Source organism: Phaseolus vulgaris, chromosome 10 (genome assembly GCF_051622355.1).
Source record: "Phaseolus vulgaris cultivar YP4 chromosome 10, ASM5162235v1, whole genome shotgun sequence".
In the NCBI taxonomy this organism is placed as follows: domain Eukaryota; kingdom Viridiplantae; phylum Streptophyta; class Magnoliopsida; order Fabales; family Fabaceae; genus Phaseolus; species Phaseolus vulgaris.
The window spans coordinates 35,983,130-35,989,932 of NC_143507.1; positions in this window are offsets into that span (position 1 = coordinate 35,983,130).

Sequence of the window (6,803 nt, forward strand, 5' to 3'; positions counted from 1 at the left end):
TCATGAGAAAATATGATTGAATTTGTGAATAAGAATAAGTCAGTATTTATAAAATTTTGTTGCCACAGATTCAGTGAAATCAGTATAGTATAACATACTCCCACCTTTTCAAAACTTTCTGAATTTTAGTTTTTTTTTTTTTCAAAATATATATGCTGATTATTTTATATCCAAAGTTGGGGTAACAAAACTTATTTCAATAACAGAGATTATGCAGTGAAAGTAGTTTTGAAAATCTACAAGTATATAAACAATTATAAATTAGTAAATGGGAGTAATTTAATCCAAATTTGTACAAATTATATATATTTCCGAAGGAGTATGAAAAAAAATCTTAAATTTCTAAGATTTTTGGAAGTTTGTAAAATGATTAAATGAAGTAATTTTGATTGAATCATGTTTTATATTACAGGTTTGTCTTGTGAAGTTATTTTTAAGCATGTGACGGTTGTGGATCTTCTCTAATGTAAATGGTAATGTAATTTTCTTCCTCTATATCATGAAATTCATTTAAGTACTTGTTAATCAATCATAAGTGGTGAAGATATTTTATATTAAATTATTAATTTTGGTTCTCTATGATTTCAAATTTTAGTCCTTTATATTTTGTTTTTACAATTTTAATGTATATTTGCTTAAGAACATCTATATGCATGATTTTTTATTTTAACTTTGAAATTTATTTGTGTGAATCCTACAATTAATATACATATGAATTTAAAATATTTTCTCCTTGAGCTTACCTACTTGTAAATATTTTAACCAATAGTTTTCTAATAGAAAACACCATGTGCATGTTCTGTAGCACGAAATTTTATTAATAAAATTTGTTGTTTCTTAAGTCAACTTTCACAAGGAATCCCATCAATAAGTTGTTTATATTAAATAATTTCATTTTTTAAATTATCTCAAGCATAAAGATGACTTATAGAAGTAAAGCCACGTTATTTTCTCTAGTGATGAGATCTATTAAACATTGTTTAGCTTTTAAACAATACTATTTGTGAAAAATTACATTGAAGATGACATTGAGTCTTTATAATTTTTTACAAATCATTAAAAAAATAAAATAATTATATTTATAAGGATAAACATGGATAAATAATATATACATAAATAACATTAAAATAATAATGTGTATACTAATAACAAAATCAAAACACAACTCCTATCATAAAAGAAAAAAGAATATGTATAATAATAATTATATATATATATAACTAATCTTTATGTATAATTAATAGGAATTCACATCCGTGCCTCTGTATTATTATAAGAAAATGAAATTAATAATAATAGTAATAATAATAATTATTATATAAAACTAGTAAATAATTTGGAATATATTATTTTTTAAAATAAATTAATAATAATAATTACAATAAAAAATTGTATATAATTTATAATTATGATGTTGAAACGTGTTATTATAAATGTGTATAATAATTATAATATTGAAAGTTTATTTTATTTTTAATTTAAAAATATAATTAAAATAAAATAAAAATATGAAATATATGCGTTCAAATAGGAAATCTTTTATATATTATTATAGAATATTGAAAAACACAAATTTTTTTAGTAGTATCAACTCCTTCTTCCTTGTGCCCCATATTCTATAGACCACAAGAAAAATAGTTTTAACGGGGATTTATTTTTACATTATATAGGTTAAAACCTCTATTAAGTCATTTATCCAGGGTTGCAGTTTCTCTCACTAAAACATCATTGAGGAACATGTTCCCTAGGGTTCTTTTAAACCTCAGGAAAAACTTTTCAGTAGCCTGTTAAATACCATGGGTTTAAGAACCTCCGTAAAATACCATGGGTTTCAAAACCTTCATAAAATACCATGGGTTTCAAAACCTTCGTAAAATACCATGAGTTTCAAAATTTTCGTAAAATGCTTGCCGTTTGAAATAACCTTCAACCCCATTTTTTACCATCTCTAACGATCTTCTTGAATTCTCTCTTCCACCGTAGACACACTGCTCTCCGACACATGCTCAATGGTCGTCGACGACAGTCTTAACAAGGAATCACAATTCAACCACACTTATGTCTATTATATCTAAGGAGAAGAAATACTAAATAAGGCACTATCTTCTTTTTACTCCAATATTGCTTCTTACATCACCTTACTGTCCCAACTTGGGTCACAAGCCACTATTACCTAACTCCACAACAACTGATATTTATCACTACTTTATATATCCTAAACAATTACATTATCTATTAGATGCGGGCTTCAAAGCCATGTGTCTTCTTGGCTAAAGATGGCAAGAACATATTGCGAGAAAAAATTAACTTTATCACATCTCACTTTCACAGTGAATTAATTATTAGATGCATTTTAAAATAAAAACCTTAATTTAAAATATATCAAAATTATGAGAATTAAATATTAACAATTATAACTAAAACTAAAATTACATATAAAATATACGTACATCAAAAGTTAAAACAAAATAAGTCAATTTTTTTGAAGTATGAGCTTGTAAAGAAAAAAAAACTATGAATTATATAAACCAACTACCATCAATCATAAAAAATATGCAAATATTGTTGAAATACTTATTATCCAAGGTTAGTTCTTGATTATACTTATTATCCAAGGTTATTTTGCTGAGTTTTTAAAATAAATTTTTGAAACTTTAGAAAACTTATTTATAATGTAAAGTTACACTTTAAAAAATTTTGCCGATAAAAAAAACACTTATTTTAAAGAATTTAGTTATAAAATATATTAAAACTATGTAATTTTTAATTATTTATTTACAAATATATTTAATTATATTTATTTCCTGAAGTTTGAAAAATCATGAGTGTTTAATTGAGATTCTACAATAAATCTTTGGAATTTAACAAAGGTTAAAAAAACCTCCGCTATTTTGCTGAGTTTTTTTGAAAAAACCTTTGGAATTTAACGAAGATTAAAAAACCTATGTGATTTTGCTAAGGTTTTGGAATAAACCTTTGGAATTTAATGAAGATTAAGAAAACCTCCGTTATTTTGTTGATGTTTTAGAATAAATCTTTGGAATTTAACGAATGTTAAAAAAACTCCATTATTTTATTGAGGTTTTAAAACAAACCTTTGAAATTTAATGAAGGTTAAAAAAACCTCTGTTATTTTGTTGAGGTTTTTAAATAACCTTTGGAACTTAACGAAGGTTAAAAAATCCTCCGTTAATTAAATAAATTCCTAGGATTATATCAACCTTCGCTAAATAACCTCCGTTAAAACCCTTTTTTCTTGTAGTGAAATCATCACCACATATTTACTACTCTTTTTCCTCTCTAAGACATGTTCCAAGAAAACAATACTCTACTCACTTTCAGCAATAACACACATGAAAAATTTATCAATAAAATAAATAAATGTAAGTTTGTCTGAGAATACATAACTAAGTATCCATTTTTAAAATTTATTTTCTTATTTTATCACAATATATATATATATATATATATTTGTTTCTTTGATTTTTTTAATAATCACTTCTTTATCTTTTGATTCGAAATATATTATAATTTTTTATTAATAATATAAATTATTTTAGATACTAATAACTTTTTAATTTTTAAAATAATTTCTAATTTAGTCAGTGTAGTGACGAATTATTTTGATCTCTAAAATTAATATTTATTAATGATTTTCTTGTACTAGTGCTTGTTTAAGTCTTACCTAAACATAAACCACGGAATATTTAATGGTATTGTTAAAATAAGTGTTTTAAAATACTTGATTTAGAACAAGAATGATCGATTGAGGAATAATACATAGATATAACTTCATTTATCAATTATTTATTTATATTATTATATGGTCAAATGATTATTTCAATTGTTAAAGTATTGTTTTTCTTATAGGTTAAACAATTTTTTTTTATCAGATAGAAAAAATAAATTAATAGGCATATTTGATGGATGTACCAATCCTATATACAAAAGAGAGTTAAGATTACCTCCTTACTACCTACATCATAGCCAAAATTGCTAAACAAACTCTACAACAGTACCAATTCTCAGCAAAGCATATAGATATTAAACAAAATATTATCCCAACCAAGCATGGATCACAGGTAGTACATATCTACAACTGGTAGCTGCTGGTATCCACAATCTTCATTAGATATTACTATCCTTGGCACGAGGATGCTAGAATTTTTTTTTGCCTCATATTTCCCCCTGCATGTCTCACAACCACAATCTGTTTCATAGTCTTGAGCCATCAACCTCCAAGAACCTTCAGTCGTGATCAGGGAAAACTTATATGCCAAGACTTCAAGTGCCCATAGCTACCACATATTGTTAACATCCCACATGTTGTCAATATGTTGCTTCCAAAGACTGTGTGCACTGCATATAACTACTCCTGCATATACCATCGGACAAGGAGGGATTATGGAGGGAGGTCATCGAATCTAAGTATGGTGGATGGAGAGGCCTGAAGGAACAACAAACTAATAACAATAAAGTTTTTTTGTGGTGGAGCGATTCGATGAAGGTCTGGAGTTTAGAGGAGTGCGGAGGGAAATTTTGAAGATCGTTTTATTTGGAGGTTGGAAATGGGAGAGATATCCTGTTTTGGACAGACAATTGGGTAGGATATGGAGTTTTGAAATGTAGATTTTCGAGGTTATTCTCTTTGTCTTTTCTTAAGGAAGCAAATTTATGTGATTGTGGATTATGAGTTAATGGGGTATGTGAGTGGAACTTAATGTGAAAAAGGGGTCTGTTTGCTTGGGAGGAGGATCAAGTAAGCCAACTCTTAGAGATGATTTCTAACAAGAGGTTCGAGTTGGAGATAGGGGATAGATGAGTTTGGAAGGATAGTGATACAACAATGTTTTCAGTCAAGTCTGCATACGAGATATTAATGGGAGACAAAGGAGAGGAAGATTCGAGACTGTACAAATTTTTCTGGAGGATTAAAGCGTTTCCTTCAGCCCATGTCACATCTTGGAGGGTGATTGAAAACAAGGTAGCTTCCGAGGTAAATCTGGAGAGAAGAGGGATAGGGATCGAGAACAATCTTTTCTGCTTGTGCAGGATGTCTAAGGAGTTAACAAATCATTTATTCTTTGGGTGCAGAGTTGCTTGGCTAATTTGGAATCTCTGTTATGACTGGTTAGGAGTGAGTTCGGTTGATCTTATTGTCCACGGATCACATTTCGAACATTTCAAAATTCTGGATGCATCTAATTTAGTTAATCTTATTAAGGGTAATGTTTGGATAGCGTTAGTTAGTGAGATTTGGAGACACATGAATAATTGTTTATTTAAAGGAGGTGTGGTTGATCATACTGAAACTTTTCCCTGGCACAGGTTAAGGTTTTGGTCTTGGATCGCTTTAAAGATACCGTCAACGAGTTTCTCATTCTCTGACTGGTTTTTAGAACCCTTGGTATGTATGTATTTCATTTAATGTTTCTTCTTTAGTTGGTAGTGTTGGGGAAGACAGTAGGTGATTGTTTAATGGGTGTTAGATGTGTATGTGGAAAGGTATTTTTGTTCTTTCTTACTCTGTATGAGGGTTAGACCACCCCTTAAGTGGGCCGATTTAATTTAATTGTTTCTTGCGGATAAAAAAAAAAACCACCAGAGAAAATCTTTGGTTTGCTTACAACAAGGATTCCTTAATTGTAAGATAATAATTCTTATATTCCTACATCACATCTAAACAAATACCTTTTATCTCCTTTTAGTACATACCATTGATTACAACACATATAATAAAAACCATAAATAAAGAACCTAGGAATCAACATTAGACCTAACAATAACAAATGAAACAACATAAATTCCTTGGCACTTCCAACACGAGATCTGATATGCCTTTTCAGCCCATAAGCACATACCAAGAGCAACAACATAACATAAATTTTTGTAGAGAAGTGTCAAAAGAATATACATGATTAAGCTAAGCAAACGGATGCAATATGTATACTATTAACAAATTTTCAAACATACATGTGGGTTCATGATCCAATCAGAAAAAGCAAAATTAAATTTTGAATTTTTTGATTTCAACCAACCCCATGTCTTTAATTGAGTCATATTAAACACTTCTTCCACATCAATCTTCCCTTGTTTAAAGACTACCCTATTTCTATGGTCCTATATACTCCATATCACAACAATCAACACACCCTTCCAAACTAGGTTTTGCCTTAGATTAATGTTGAGAAGATGAAATTGTTTAAAGTGAGACATTAACTCCACATGATGAACAAACAAAACACCTAACCATCTATAACATTTATTCTAAATAACATTTTCTATCACACACTCTACAAATAGATGCCTTACCGTTTCATCCGTTAATTGGCACAACAGACATGAAGTTGAACTTAGTATAATCCCTCTTATAGATAAATTAACTCTAGTAGTAGCAAGTTTACTTAGTAAAACCCTCAAAGCAAGGGTTTGCGCACTCGAAAGTGCTTTTATTGCCCAAAAGGAATTAAAAACACCACAAATTTTAGATTCTTCAAATGTGTGCAACATTTTATAGGCCGATTTAACTGAGAACAAGCTTAATTCATTTGCCATCCGTTGCCTTAAATCGTCAATCTCCCTATGCAATTTTACACTTTCAAACATCATAATTAGCTGATCTTCTAAACTATTTTCCTATTCAAACCTATTCGTTCTCTAGTTGAGTCTCCACTGTTAACCTAACTCAGACCAAACTCCTAAATCCTTTATTTTTTTTACCTTGACCTAGAGATAGAGAAAACAACCTTTTTTTTATCGGCAAAAAGCGTATGAATTAATATGAGTTATTTCAGGGATAACCC